Here is a 17,125-nt window from a genome sequence, read left to right on the forward strand (position 1 = left end):
ACGGGGATCTGGAAGTATGAGAGGAGACATGGCAAATTAGGTTTAATGTAGAAAAATGAAAGGTTATTCATTTTGGTCAAAGATAGAAAATGTATGATTATGTACTTAATAGTAAATTACTAGGTAAGACTGCCAATGAAAAAGACGGGGATTTTTTTGTGGACACTAGGCTTACCTTTAGTGACCAGTGCCAGGCAGCTGCCGCCAAGGCAAATAAAATTACGGGAGATATAGATTCTCATGACAAAAGCATAGTTATGCCTCTATACAAATCACCGGTACAGCCACACATATAAATTGTGTGCAATTTTGGGCCCCAGTGTACAAGAAGGACAAAACTGAACAGAGAAGGGCGACCAGGACAATTAGAGGAGTACCAAGAAAACATCTCCAAACATCATAGATATTTTACAGTAGGAGCAGTAAGGCTATGGATTCACTTTCTAAGTACAAAAAGTGCCTGGATGTCTTTCTTAAATTGAAAAATATTGAAGGTAACAGGTTTTCGATTTGTGGTAAAGGCAAGTTGTAGATTTTTCTAAACCACTTATCACAAAGTCATAGAAACGTTTTTTATATAGAAATTAGAAAAACAGTCCTATAGCCCAGAATAAAGAGATTTCAGTTTACTATGGACTGTGCAATAATTGTGATCCCAATGATTTGTGCAAGATTCTCCAGCTTCAATGAAAATCACAGACACATCTGTTTTTTCACAAACACTAGAGAAAAGTCTTCTATTTTTTACAGAAATTTATGGACAGTTAGCAACCCTAATGCTCAGAGAATGACTGGGAATATACAAGAAAACGTTTGTTTTTGTACCGTGTAAGCCAGTGGGTATGAAATATAAAAAACAAAAAACTTTAGAGTCTTCAGCAGTTGATACCTTTTTAAATGGCTAACTAATAATGATGATAGATTACAAGCTCTCGAAGTTCTCGGCTTCTTCCTCAGGTATATTTAAAAACAATTTCTGGAGGATGCATCCTTCAGATAGCGCTGAGGGAATGACTGGGAATATACAACAATGGTGGAGGGCAGCATACTAGTAGACAACTCATGGATCACTATCAGGTTGGTTACTTGGCGCGCCCTTCTACCCAAACATTATTATTAAAAGCTACTCTAAATGCCACAAATGATATATAAGCATGATATATTGCCACTGACTTGAAATCAATGTCTACCATGTTTGGCTTGTGTGGCTACTTCTATTGCCCAAACCATTTATAAACTGTTTAGGGGTTAGAAAACTTTGGCTTCATTATGTGAATTTTTTTTCTTCCTTCTCCCGTCATGTGTATATTTATGTAGTGATTATTTAGTGTGTAAACTGATGGCTGGTCAGGTAATGGAGGGGGTGTACATCTCACCCAGACTACTCAGGTGGGTGAGATGAGAAAACTCCAGGAATGTTTGTTCTCAGCAGACAACTTTCGTCTGCTGAGCATTTTGGTAAATGCTCAGTGCTGGGCTGGATTTTTAGGAATGACAAGTAGGACTGGTAGTGGGACCTGTCATTCATCCCCCCTCCAGTCCACACTTTGGGGATGTTCCGGCAGCGACTCAGCTGTTGAGAGTCTGTTCATCAAGGGAGCTTAAGAAGTCAGCTTCAGCAGCAGACTTTGTGCAGAGCTTGGCTGGAGAACAAACAGAGAGGTCATATTTGTGGAGCTGTGTCCTGAATGATCCTACTGGCTTTTGGATTTCTGTTATTCTAGGTGAGGTAACCTAGTCTATGTTTAGTTAGAGCCTAACTGGGCAGGGATTTATTTTTGTATTGTTTCCTTTATTGCTGCACTACCTTTTTGAGGGAAAATAAAACTCTACTATTGTTTTGGACTAAAGAAACTGGACTTGTGTGTCTATGCCACCCCACCTAGCAACCCCAGACCCTGACAAGTGATATACGGTATATAGTTATGGGTTCAATTGTCCTAATGTGTTCTTTTTGGTGCACATATGAATATAGCAAGATTTTTAATTTATAATCCTTTAGAAATCATTGTACACTTTATCTTTGAGGGTTCCAGAGTTTTACAAGAATGAACAGGTTAATATTCTTTTAATTTGCCTTCAAGTATGAAAAAGATTTGTTTCATCATTATATTTCATACGAAAAACCATTCACATATGCTGGGCAACTCGTAAACACATCATGAATGACAAAGTTTAGCTACATGCAGTAATGCACCAGCCATTCGGTAGTTACACAAACCAATGCCGCAGTAATTGTTTTCCTTTGATTTCTACCCAGCTGTTCTTGTAAAATGTCAGTGGTTCCGTCTCAGTGCTATTTACTAGTTTTTCCACTCCCATAATATGTATATTGGGAACCTTCTCCCATGCAAGCCTTCTTATAAGCCAGGCAGTCCATTTCTCTTCTGATTTTCAGTTCTATTCAGACTGTACCTTTGCTTTTTCGCAAACAGATATTGGTATTAGGACACTATCTCTATCTATCTATCTATCTATCTATCTATCTCCTATCTATCTATCTATCTATCTATCTATCTATCCATCCATCCATTTATCTATCATCTATCTATCTATCTATCTATCTATCTATCTAATCTATCAATCAATCTATTTTTAGCCCTGATGATATAAGTGATGATTTAAAGCTCATGCCAACCAGTGATCTACAGTTGGCAAGGATAAATCACTGTGGAAGACACAGTTGCGGAAATGCAACTTTTTTTGTTGCAGATTTTGCTGTCTTTTATTGAGCCAAAGCCAAGAATAGCTGCAAAAAGAAATGGGTAATATATGGGAAGTTCTTATACTTCTCCCTTCTGCACAATCTATTACTGGCTTCAGCTCAAAAACTCCAGCAAAATCTACAACAACAAAAAAAAACCCAGTGTTTCCTCAATGTAGATCCTCAGCCTAAAAGCAGATTTTTGTTCCTTCTAGTTCTGGTAATTATGTGAGCGACACAGGCCTAACTGAAAGTTAAATATGAATTAACTCATGTTAAACTCTTATTTTTAGCCAGTGTGGTGCATAGAAATTTTTGTTTGATTTACGCTTTTTACAAATAATATAAATGTACTTGCATTTTTTAAACATAAAACATACATTTTAATTCAAGGGGCATTTTGACAATGTTGCAGGTGTCTATGTTCTGACAATATATAGCTATCGGGGGTTATTATGATTTTTTTTATGTTGTAATTTAGATTATATTTGTACATCTCAAAGTTATGCAAAATTGTCCTGGCTACCAGAGATGCAAAGTGTCCGCAAAAACCCCTGCTAGTGAAAAGGTTAAATCATACTCTGAATGGTAAGTATATCCATAATCAGGAAATTGTATATAAAACAATTAAGGAAGGGTTCATTTTATTCCTTTGTTGTCCAGGGTTACTTTTTGAAGCAACTTTGTTACTAGAAAATCAAACAAATCCATATATAATCGAACGGTATTAAGGAGGTTCTCCAGTCTAAAATATGTTTTTTTAATTAGGCCGGGGGAGGTGATAATTTGAAAACATACTAACCTGTCCCCCTAGTGCGTTGTTGTCCTCCTAGCGCGGTCTGGTCCTTCTGCTTGACTGTCTTCTAGGAGTGGAATTGGAGTTAAATTCCTCACCTTCTGTGGCATCCCCGGTTCCCTTCTGCTGAGGCCTCAGCAATCACATGCAGTGGGGACCTTTGCCAACAACAATGGAGCTGCAGGACCAGACTGCGTTGGGAGACCCCAGAGCACTGGGGACAATTGAACGTGCTTTTTTTTTTTTTGTTTGTTTGTTTTTTTCACCTCACCTGAACTCATTAAAAAAACTACATTTTAGTCTGGACTACCTCTTTAATATCCTTCGATTATATATGGATTTATTTAGTTTTCTTTACGTTTCCTTTTATAACTCATATAGTGCCCCTGACTGTTTGTGGCCACATGTAAACATTACATATGTGGCTCAGCCCATCCACGGTCTCATAAGGTGATAAGTTCACTGTGTTAAGGTATGCTCTCTATTATATAGTAGAGAACACAGACTACTTCATCCAAAATATCTAAATTGGTATATGTACATTTACATTTTCATTGCTATATGTGTAGGTGATGATGATTGGCACAAGCATGGGATGTGGCTTAAAGGTGCCAAAATTCTGGCTCAAAATAAGCCATCTAATACTGTATGTAGGTTATATAAACCTAAACAGAACAATGTAAAGATACGCCAGATATGACATCCAGCAACAGCTACTATAATAAATTTGATGCTTTTTTTAGGCAATCCAAACTTATGGCATGTATAAGAAGGATGAGTCTCCAGAGCAGTAAAACACTTCAAAGCATAAAAAATGCACAAATCATAAAAGAGCCACAAAAATCCACAGAAGTCCAATTTGCCAACGTGATACAGGGCTGGTTGCAGTCACTTACGCGTTTCAGACACCACTTGCATCCTTAATCATGGCAGCATATGACCAAGTTTATGCTGTCTAACTATTTCTATATGTGGGCCATTGTATTGAAGGTGTCTTTTAGGATGTTTGATGTAAAGCAAGGTAAACACATATAAACTCATTTATTATGTGCTTTAGGCAGAAAAACAGCTTTTTTTTGTTGCAGATATAGCTGCAAAGCCAAAAATGTCTACGGAAAAAAATGGGAAATATAATGGAAGCCCTTATACTTCTCCCTTCTGCTCAGTCCACTCCTGTCAACTCAAAAAAAAAAAAAAAAAAGCAACACAAAAAGCTGCTTCTCTGTAATGTTGCAATGTGGTTCTTTAGCCTTAGGGTGTACTATAACTATACTTGCCCTTTATTGTATCAAACTCAGTTTAGCAACAGTCCAAAGTCTTCTACTACTTCCTAATCTAAAGCTTTACCTTAGTGAATACCTTGTATTTCTTTATCAGTCAAATGACTAGAGTAAATGACAATCTCCAGAGACCTCTCCTGTTACTATAGTATGGAGCTGCTAGCGGGATGCCGGTCCAGGGTTTATAAGATGCATGTGCTATCTGTGTTTTCTCTCTTTACTGTGTAATGATTCTTTGTAGACAGATATGTGTTTAAAAGCAGAACAGCTGGACATCTTCCAGAAAACACTCTGCTCGGGTTAGTCTTGCCAGCAAATTCATGTAAGCTCCAGAACTGATAGTTAATTTGCTTAACAATAAACTACTGAATATTCATTATGACAATCATTACTTTCTGTTAGTGACACTAATATGTTTTTCATAGTTGTGCTACAGAATCATAAGTCCTAGTTCTCACTGTTACACAATCACAGATTAATATTAGGCTCCCGACTTCAAAAAGTCAGAGGAAAGTAATGTTATTAAAGTTTAACCCTTACTGTAAGCAGAATTTTTTCTATCCCTCTGACTTTCTGCTGGTGTCTGTGTGTATGGCACCGTTATATTCTTTTGCAGTATTTTAAATTACACCATAGATACTCTATGTCTTTTTTATTCTGTTTACACCAACAGCTAAGTTTTAATAATATTTTTTTCCCCTGTTTTAATACTTGGTGAGTTAAGCAGCGTTCACACTGCCGCTGCTGTCTACCCCGGGGTGTCCGTGGTAAACCCCGGGGAAACCAGACAGCAGATGACTTGCAAGAGGAGCATGTCAGAGACCTGTAAAACAGAAGCTGGAGTTCTGTGCTGCCTCAAGCTGATCAGCAGGGGTGCAGAGTGCTGGACCATGCCGATGTGATCTAAGGATAGGTGATCAATAGTAAACTCTAGAAAGCCTCTTTAAGAATAATACGGTGTCCATTTGTATCAATGCCAGGACCTGCAAAGCGAGAAAAGTGATGTTCTCACTCTCCACTCTAGGTGGAGTTTGTGAATGGAGGAGCCTTAGGTGGAAAACTTGCTATTAGGTTTGGGTCTGACTGCTGAAACCCCCCATCAAGCACCACAACTTGGGTATTGTTCCCACCAATTTGAATAGAGCACCAAGTTGGAAATGTGAGCTGCACCTCCCTTAATTTCAGTGAAAACCACAACAGATTGCCAAAGTATTCTGAATCGGGAGCAACTTCTTGTTACCAGAATAAACCTCTCATGATTTCCTTATTGTGGACAGGTCATCAGGCAGGAATAAAGAACTAACCAGGCTGAGGAAATCATAGCTGGGTTTCTGATAAGTGCCGAACCATAGAAAGTTCCTGCATTCATGGTCAAATCCATTGACCAAAGACCGTCACCATTAAACACTACTAAGATGTTTAGAGAAAATCTTTACAGTTCTGTAAAATATTTACTTACTGATATCTGCAAATTTTTAACATTTAATTGTCTACTAATTAAAATATGGTTATGTTTATGGGAAATCCATAGTTGGGGTGCAGCCTGTTCTCCTTGGTTCTGCCAATCCAGTTGTTAAAACTACAACTGGATTAAAGAACCAGGAAAAAGTGGATCCCCAAATCGGTTCTGCTACTGGTAGAGCAGGAAGCTACAGGCTTCCTTCTCTACTATACTCTGACTTTTAGGCCATAGCCCACATTATGTCTGCGACATACAAGCTGCGTGGCATAAGTAGTAATTGTTGGTCTGTTTGCTGTCTGCTTCCTGGCCTTTTCGGCTCCTTTCTGCTCCAGGCGCACATGATGTCTCAGCAGTGTCCCTAGAGCAGAGAATCAGAGCAGGACCAAGGAACTGACAAGTAAATAATGAGCTAACACATCTGTATGGAAAGTACTGTGGAATATCTTGGTGCTACATAAATAAAGTTATTATTATTGTTAGTATAGTAGAACCATCACTGGTCTCCCCATACAGTGGCCCTGTCAAAGATTCCCCATATACTGGCCTCTTCACTGGTCCCCCTCCCCCATACTGTAATGGGAGACCAGTGATGAGGCCACTGTATGGGAGACCAGTGGTGAGGCCACTGTATTGAGGACCGTGATGGTGCCACTGTATTGGGAACCAGTCATAGGACTATTTTATTGTATATTGTATGTACTAGGCCTAATCAGTTGCCTCACTTATAGACGTCAACAGTTCCTTACCAGCAAATACTGAGGCCACTAACTGGTCTCAGTGGTCACATGAGGTGCAGAACCTTGGCACAAGACTGAATGGACACCGGTGGCAGACAACAGAGCACTGGGGACAGGTGTATATGTCCACAGCCCCCTTCCCTGGGCACCCCAACGGAAATCTGTTGTTAAACATTTCAATCCAACCCCAGGGAGAAAACCCCTTTAAATAATTATATTCTGCTGTTGCAGAGATGAATAATGATTGGTTCTGATGTACATCAAGAGCAGCCTGGATTACAGTGCAATAAACTGTATAATATGTTTATACCGAGTTTCTTAGTCATGGGGGCTTCTAAAGTAAGTACTGAGTGACTGATGACACTAGGAGGATGGGCAGACAGAATAAGCAGCTGTCTGGGCCTTGGAGACCATAGGTTAAAAGCTGAAAACAATCTCTACATCTGGCTATTAGCAGGATACCACCCTCAGCTAGAAGAATTCTCAGCTTTTCCATGTCTTGTGTCATGACTTCTCAAAAAGACAAATAGGAATATTATGTATAAAGCAAAGCATCCAAAGCAGAATTCATGTCATATAACATATGTTACAGTCCTTATGGAAGAACCTCGATATGACAACCTAGATTTGTATTTAAAATACATTGACACATAATTTATGATAGAAGTTATGTTATGACTGAGCAAAAGTTAATCTCTACTTTTACAGAATACAGGCTTGTTAGTAGCTTTTTCCCACAGGCCTTGCTTATGACATGATTCATGTATAGAAAGATTAAATTAGTAAGTTTATGTAAATGCCATATGATATAATGTGATCGTAAGAGGGGTAAGCCTCCTAGTTCCCTTTGTATGGGAAATAAAAATTGTGTTGTTTATACTATGCGTAATGTGCCCCATGACGGTTGTGTACATTGTATCCTGTGGGCACTCTAGCACTCTTCTAAAACCATATATTAAAACTATTACATCCTATAACATATGATAGAATAGATATTGCTGAATAAATATGCACATGTATGAACTTCCACTATAGCAGGTAAAACCCTAATAAAGTGTACATACACAATATACCCAAACTTCTCTAACTTTCCCTAATTCTGTCCCTCTCTTATAATTGACAAGTGTATATGTTCAAATAGCCCCAAATATGCAGGAAATATGTATATTACAATAGACAATATATGACAAGCATGAATTACCATAGTAAATAACAATAATAAGGATAACCAGAAAGTGGCTGGAGATCTCAACAGGGATCTCCATGTGTATCACCCCTCACAGAGGCTACCACATTACTATGGTCAGACAGAAATGACGGCATCCGCCTGTCCATGTCTTAGGGCAGAAGTGCAAGCTCACTAAAGAATATTAATTGATCTGTGGTGGAACAGGCAGCACCCACATATCATCCACGTACCATCTGTGCCGTTCAATGACGGATCCTGCACCTGCATGTGGTAGTGTATATATAGCTTTAACGGTTGATTTATTTTAATACAGGCACAGATATCTTTGCTACAGGTCCAAAAGGACCTGTGAGTGGTTTAGGGTCCCATATTAACAAACACTTGTTTTTGCACACACATTCCAGATAACTGGTCTATGTAAAAGCTGTGTTGTTGATTTACACTCCTTAAGCACTTATATTTGGAGAGGAAACATCTTACTCTAAACCACAAATGTAAAGTAACAATAGGAAGTTAGCCTATGTCAAGTTAAAGTTGGATAATATTGACCTATGTGTAAGATAAGATAAGATAAGATAATCCTTTAATAGTCCCACAGTGGTGAAATTTCAGTATGTTACAGCAGCATAGTAATACAGATACAGGATAATACACAGTAATATGTTACAGAAGTAGACACACATAAGCTAAGAAGAGAAGATATACTAGGAGTCCATAGCAGCTAAGGAACAGAAGAAGAAAGAAAGAAGACTTCATAATCATAATCATTAGTTTTCTGTACGGAGTGATCTTCGCTTGGTCTGATGTAGATTATACAGCCTGATCGCAGTTGGAAGGAAAGATTTGCGATAGCACTCCTTCTCACACTTGGGGTGAAGCAGACGGTCACTTACAGTGCTGCCAAGTGCCATCAAGGTCTCATACATGGGGTGGGAGTTGTTCACCCGCATGGAGCTCACCACTGACAGTGTCCTTCTGTCACCCACCACCTGTACTGGGTCCAGGGGGCTCCCCAGGACAGAGCTGACCCTTCTGATCAGCCTGTCAAGTCTATTTCTGTCCCTGGTTGATATACTGCTCCCCCAGCAGGCCACACTGAAAAAGATGGCAGAAGCAACCACAGAGTTGAAGAAGGCCCTAAGAAGTGTCCCCTGGACTCCGAAGGCCCCCAGCCTCCTGAGCAGGTAGAGTCTGCTGTGGCCCTTTCTGTGCAGCGCCTCCAGGTGATCAGCCCAGTCTTGTTTATTATTGAGGAGCACACCCAGATACTTATAAGTCCTGACTATCTCAATGCATGTCCCTTGGATCTCCACCTGGTCAGAGCACTTCTCCGTTTACTAAAGTCCACCACCATCTCCTTGGTCTTCCCAGCATTAATTGGTTCTGCTGGCACCATTCAACAAAGTCCCGGTTTAAGTCTCTGTATTCTCTATCGTCACCATCAGTGATAAGGCCTACTATAGCAGTGTCATCGGACTACTTCTGTAAGTAACAGCTGGATGAGTTGTGCCTAAAGTCAGCAGTGTACAATGTGAAGAGAAATGGGTCAAGAACAGTACCTTGTGGTGTCCCTGTACTACAGATCACAGTGTCAGACACACAGTCCTGGGCTCTCATGTACTGAGGGCGGTTTGTCAGGTAGTCTAGTATCCAGTTGGACAGGTGCTGGTCAACACCCCCAAGGTGCAGCTTCTCCCTCAGTAGCCCTGGCTGAATGGTGTTGAGCGCACTGGAGAAATCAAATAAACCTGGGGCCACACAGTGGCTCAGTGGTTAGCACTGCAGCCTTGCAGCACTGGAGTCCTGGTGTTCAAATCCCACCAAGGGCAAAAAACCATCTGCAAGGAGTTTGTATGTTCTCCCCTTGTTTGCATGGATTTTCATCCCATCTTCCAAAAAAGACATACTGATAGGGAAAAATGTACATTGTGAGCTCTGTGTGGGGCTCACAATCTAGATTAAAAAAAAAAGAAATCAAAGAAACATTATTCTTGCAGTGTTTCCGGGTTTCTCCAGGTGAGAAAGAGCTCTATGAAGAAGGTGGATGATGGCGTCATCTACCCCAATTCCTGGTCAATAGGCAAACTGGAAGGGGTCCAGAGCGGGGCACACTAGAGGGCATAGGTTTGTCAGTTCCAGTCTCTCTAGGACCTTCATCAGGTGGGATGTCAGTGTTACAGGTCGGTGGTCATTGTAGTCCATCAGGTTGGGTTTCTTTGATACTGGTACCACACAAGATGTTTTCCACAGCTGAGGTACCACTCCCAGCTTTAGACTCATATTGTACATGTGCGTACATAGATAAACTATGTGGTATACTATCACAATTAAAGCACTGTATTGCTTCTACTGCATGTTGAGATGAGTAATCCTAGAGACAGTATTCTTACTGAGATGGACTAGTGACTGGACTATGTTGACTGTACTGTAGCATTGAACTATGTGTCATAGGGCGTTGGACACATTTTTGAAAGCAGTGGCATAGGGGCTACATGGACCCACAAAGGCACTGGCCCGATCTGAAAAACTCTGCTATGTAGCATTCTTCCAGTGAATCTAACTAAGGTAAAATTGAACTGGTGGAAGCAGACCACTCTGGTGGAATCTATTGCAAACACTCTAATAGACCTGTTGGGAGTAATGTAGAATCTGCACCAACTATTGTTGAAAACATTGAAGAAGGTAATGGGAGCATGGTGAACTGACTGTTTTTAAATTTATTTAAAGAGATGTACTGTTTACACACCAATCCATGCTAGAAAAAAGAGGTCTCATTGTGATCATGTAACTGGAGAAGGTGAAACGAGGATAAGGAAAGACAATGTGAACAGACAACTATTACTGTTGAAGAAATGGTCTTTCAGACAATATAATGATTTAAGGATATCACTGGAGTGTGCCATTAAATGTATGAATGGTATATATTTAATATATGATTTTCAACAACTGGAACAGCTTTTTGCAGTGGCTCTTCACTGTGGTTCCTAAAGATAATCCTTTAATAGTCCCACAGTGGGGAAATCAAGGGGGCCTTAAGAAAATCAAAACCTTCAAAACACCAGTGTTTCCATTAGGATATATAGAAATGGATAGCGATAACCCTCATGAGGTTTCAGATATCTGTTAAAATTGTTAACAGTATGTCTAAAAACAAAATCAAATGCATGTATGCTAGTTTGAACAGTCTAAAACTAAAAATTGAAGCATTTTACGCTCTAAATCCAATGGTTTCTTTGCCATATTCGTTGTTTCTGTGGGTAACATTTACAGAAAAAAGTTCTTCATTGTATCTTTCAAGGTGTTCATTAAATTATAAACTGTAATTTGTGAAGCGTGTCTAATCTCCTCTTGGAAGGTTTTGGCACGATAAAGCAAATTGGTGCGATAAGCTGTCAAGTCAAAAGAAACAAGTCAAGTTGACATGCTGTCTAATTGTATAAAGGGAGCTATTTCCTAATCCAGATCTGGCTGTAACAGAAGAACAGTGATTGAGCGGGATATGCTTTTAATAACTGCAGACATATTTTGTTGTCTGTGGGTGTTATATCTTTCTTACTTTTGTACTTTTTGGCACGTTGTCTCAGGACACCTGTATGACAAATTAGTGGAAATAATTTTTCACAGCAGGAAAAATAAAGAACTTAATGCTGTGAAACTCTTGTATTAATATTGATAGATGCATGTAAGGCTCAGCTGAAAAAATAATTCAGTTGTCATCTTGAGTTTTTCTATGGACAAAAGATGTGCTGAGCATGGGTATTGTTTTTCTTCAGACTTTTCCTGTTCTAATCTATAGAGTTAACCATAAATAGAATAGACGTGAACAGGGAAACACATTTGTATAGGTATAGCTGATGGAATTATCCAGTCTTCCAAGCATTACATATCCGTAGATCTTTGAGCTTCAGCACCTTTACCCATTTACACAACACATCTTAAACTATAAAAGGGACAAATGCTACATGTTTACATTCAGCACAATGACCACAAGATGTTTCATTTTCTATCAGAAACCTTTCACTTGGCCTTTTTCTTTCCATTAAGTTGTTCCATTCATTTTCAAAGTAAACTGCAAACAAAAGTGGATAAATATGAGCTAAATGTATACATTGTATGTGAGGAGCTCTTAAACAAAGGAAATGGCTACCTTTAAAAATGTGCCTCTACACGTGTGAATATAAGAATTGTCATATATCTTAGGCCTGGTTCACATCTGCGTTCAGTCTTCCGTTCGGGGAATCCACTTGGGGATCCCCAAACGGAATACCAAACACATTATAATGGGGTCCGTGTGTTTTCCACATGGTGTCCGCATGAATCATGTAGAGAGAAAAGTGCTGCTTGAAGTACTTTTCTCTCCGCATGATTTGTGCTGACACCATATGGAAAACACACGGACCCCATTATACTACACTCTGCTACTCAGTGAGCGAGGGGACCCTTCTAAGAGTCCATTCACACGGAGGAAAATGGTGAGGAATTTGGTGTGGAATTTCAGCGCTGAAAAAAAGCATTCCTTTGACTTCAATGGGTTCCTTTTTCTGCTAGCTTGAAGTCAATGGGAGGCTTTTTTTCAGCGCTGAAATTCCACACCAAATTCCTCACCATTTTCTTCCATGTGAATGGACCGTAACATTGCTAGTTTTCCAAATAGTCTCCTACTGCACAACATTAAGTAACGAATCAATTAACAGCTCACCTCTCTCCTCTGCATAGAGTTCTATATGTAAGATGAATAGCATATGAACTTCATATAAACAAATGGACTAAGTGAAGGAGGAGTAAAGCAACTTAAAAGTGGAGAAGAAAACAGATTTTCTTAATAAGATATACTACAAAGTTTTTCTCCATCTTAAGGGCTACCAGTGCAGTGAATACAGGATGGGGGTCATGGGAGCATGTCGGAGTAGTTTTGTTATTAATCTTGCTGTAGCATTCTGAACTAGCTGAAGGCAATGTATTTCTTTATTTCAAAGACCTACGTATAGTAGGTAGTCCAGATGCAAGGTTGTGAAGGATTGGACCAGAATGGATAGCTCTTCTGTTAGAATAAGGTTTTTGATTTTTACAATGTTCCTCAGGTGGAAGCATGAAGATTTGATAATGGAGGATACCTGGTTCTTCAGAGAAAGTTCCTCATCATTAACTACTCTTAAGTTTTGCACATAATCTGAGCTCTGTAGGGTTGTGTTTCTTAGTTATAGAGATGGTGGATGTAAAAGTTGCCGTATTGCCATTAAGCGCTGACCTCAAGCCATGAAAACTTCAGTTTTGTCTGGGTTCAGCTTTAAAATAGAATTTAGAATATAATTTAGGCATGTAGATTCTATTTTACTTTAATCATCACTTTTTAGTTTATACATAACCTACATACAATACTGCACAAAACTTTTAGGCAGGCGTGGAAATTATGCTAAAAAGTAAGGATGCTTTAAAAAATAGAATACTTGGTGTGACTACAATTTTCCTTCAAAACAGTATCACAGGTACACTTGCACACAGTTTTTGAAAGAACTAAGAACTAGGAAGTGAGTTTATTCCAGACATCTTGGAGAACTAAAAACAACCACAGATCTTCTGTGAATTTAGATTTGCTCAACGTCTCTCCATGTGATCCCAGGTAGACTTGATATTGACCTCAGGGCTCTCTGGCAGCCATATTATTTCTAGGATTCTTACTCCAAAGGAAGATCTCACCAAATATTGATTTAATTTGGATTTCTTTTTTGTTCATACTCTTTTGAAAGCATTCTTAATTTGTAGCATTTACTCCGCTCCTCAAACTTTAGCATAATATTGTATCACATATGGTGGGTCTCTTCAGTAGTCATCAGCATGTGGACAAGAGTCACCAACCTTGTCTGGCAGATTACTATCCACTGCTGCCACAATAGTTTATGAATGGAGATGAGCGAACACCAAAATGTTCGAAGTTCGAAATCCGATTCGAACAGTCGCTCACTGTTCGACTGTTCGAACGGGTTTCGAACCCCATTATAGTCTATGGGGAACAGATACTCGTTAAGGGGGAAACCCAAATCCGTGTCTGGAGGGTCACCAAGTCCACTATGACACCCCAGGAAATGATGCCAACACCCTGGAATGACACTGGGACAGCAGGGGAAGCATGTCTGGGGGCATAAAAGTCACTTTATTACATGGAAATCCCTGTCAGCTTGCGATTTTCACAAGCTAACTTTTTCCAATAGGAATGCATTGGCCAGCGCTGATTGGCCAGTTTACAGAATTCGGCCAATCAGCGCTGGCTCTGCCGGAGGAGGCGGAGTCTAAGATCGCTCCACACCAGTCTCTATTCAGGTCCGACCTTAGACTCCGCCTCCTCCAGCAGAGCCAGCGCTGATTGGCCGAATTCTGTAAACTGGCCAATCAGCGCTGGCCAATGCATTCTATTGGGGTGATGAAGCAGAGCTGAATGTGTGTGCTGAGCTCAACTACGCTGGTGGTGTAGCTGGGAGTTCAGTGCACGGCCAGCTCTGCTATGCCGGAGATTGAACTCTCAACTACACCGGTGGTGTAGCCAAGAGTTCAGTGCATGGCCAGCTCTGCTATGCCGGAGATCGAGCAGAGTTGGCCGTGCGCTCCGGTGGTGTAGCAGAGCCGAGGGTGCAGAAGGGTTCAAGTGCACCCTCGGCTCTGATGATTTGAAATCCACTATTCGTCTAAAATGGAGGTCACCTGATTTCGGCAGCCAATGACTTTTTCCGATTTTTTTCGATGCCTCCGGTGTCGTAGTTCCTGTCCCACCTCCCCTGCGCTGTTATTGGTTCAAAAAAAGCGCCAGGGAAGGTGGGAGGGGAATCAATTTTTTTTGGAGTTTGCCACGTGATGTTCGATTCGAATCGAACACATCGAACAGCCTGATATCCGATCGAACATGTGTTCGATAGAACACTGTTCGCTCATCTCTATCTATGAATATTTGTAACCCAGATATCTGTCTGACCTATCACTTTAATGTTGGAAGATGGAAATTGCCAGACCTCCAAATATCTGCAGAAATAGCGAGAGTAAACTCAATGTTATGTGAAAAACTAAATGCTATTAGAAGAGATTCCCTTAATCTATTTTATCATTATTATTTATATAGCACCATTAATTCCATGGTGCTGTACATTTGTGAAGGGCTTTACATGTATAGCACAAGTACAAAGACAAACTAACAAGATGACTAATCTGATAGAAGTAGGAAAGACCCGGCCCACAGATTTACAATCTATAATAGTTAATTTATAGTATTTAATAAGGAATTGCTAATATGGATATCCTCCTCCTACTCCTCTGACATTATGTACTGTCTTTCATTGTAAATTGTTTTACTGCTATTCAACTATCTTAGTTTTCCTATGTACCCAGATTATTGCTATATCTAATACAAATCTGTGTTGTCTTCTGATTGACATCTTTATCTACATGATGTATTGTCTTGTGTTGCGCCATTGCTCTTTATTATTCTGTTGTATTTAAGTCAAAATGCCCCTTTTTAATGCCATTTCAGCCACAGTGTTGTATAACTGTGCGGTCAACCTATAGAAAAACTGTTGGGAAAAAAAACTGTTTTAGAACAGTTATTGCTTGAAACAGGCTCTTGGAGCTGAAACGTTGCAGTATGAGGCAATAAACCTCCTTCTCTTTTTTCACAATTTTGGTGTGCCACCTGCTTTTTTGGAGTTATATTGAACGGGACGAATCCTTTTCCCGTTGGTGAGCACCATATGCCTAGACTGGTGCAGTCATATATATGTTTTGTGTTTTAGAACAATATATTCCAACTGGTACCTTGGAGCCAAAAGTGATTCTAAGACTCGTTGCATGCATGGACCTAGAGGGTGCCCATCCATGATGTGCCAGAGCTGCAGATTATGGCTAATTGTTGGCACGCGATTATATCAATTAGCCATTACAGGGCTAGTCCAGAACATAGTTTAAGACCATATGTGGTTACAGCTGACACCCAAAGTGTTTACATTGTTGGGGTGGATGGACTGTCTTTACTTGTCAATTATCTTAAGTCTTACCATGATTTCATAAGGTCTATATATCTAGGAATAACACGTGGAATTACATGGGATAAGGTCTTCACTTCTGGCAATACATGTGTAAACATTATATGCTGGTCTTTTATGTTTCATAACCTATTATTGTTGGCAGATTGGATCTATAAAACCCGTGAAGGTAAATTATTAGTAAACCTCCAAATGCTAACAGAAATATAAAACACAAAACTGCTCCGGTAAAAAGGTGAATGAGTTTACATTTGCAAGAAAGCTTGACAAAGTCTTCCTAAACGGTTTTCTTTCCAAGTGTGAGTATGTTAGAAAGTAATGGAGTTGCCAGGGCATCTGTTGCTTGGACATAAATAAATCAGCTTTCCCATAAAACAGATATGAAACTGCAGGTTTGCGAATAAAGCAGTAGTTTCACTCTAGCATCAAAAGCGTTGCCCTTTCCAGTTTCCTCCTGCTCGACTCCAGCAGGTGAATCAAAGAAAACTTACACAAGGCTGGTAATGAGTTCCATCTTCGCCTCAATGGACTTAGCTCTTTCCAAATTCCATAGCCGGCTTTAAAATGAACGCTGTTCTTGTGTGTGGTTAGAATTTAAGGCCTCGACGTGTATGTAGCCTTGAAAGATATATTCTTACAGGTAACCACCTCATAAAATAGTTTTCTAAAGACATATATCAAAAGAGTCTTTGAAAATCAGTAGGAGGGCCCACATGTGCTAGTCATCTGCTGCTAATAGGCCTTTATGTGAAATGCATAGTTATGCACATTACCATAAGAGGGGGAAGATTTATATTCTGCACTTAGTGCCTATGATTCTCCAAAGTACCTGTTGGATGGCGGCGATTATTAGTTTGACATCAGGGAATGCTTGAAATGAAACGTTGAAAGCAATACACCTAGATGGCAATAATCACCCGCGCTGTTCTCCTT

This window comes from Leptodactylus fuscus, chromosome 1 (assembly GCF_031893055.1).
Source record: "Leptodactylus fuscus isolate aLepFus1 chromosome 1, aLepFus1.hap2, whole genome shotgun sequence".
Taxonomy (NCBI): Eukaryota; Metazoa; Chordata; class Amphibia; order Anura; family Leptodactylidae; genus Leptodactylus; species Leptodactylus fuscus.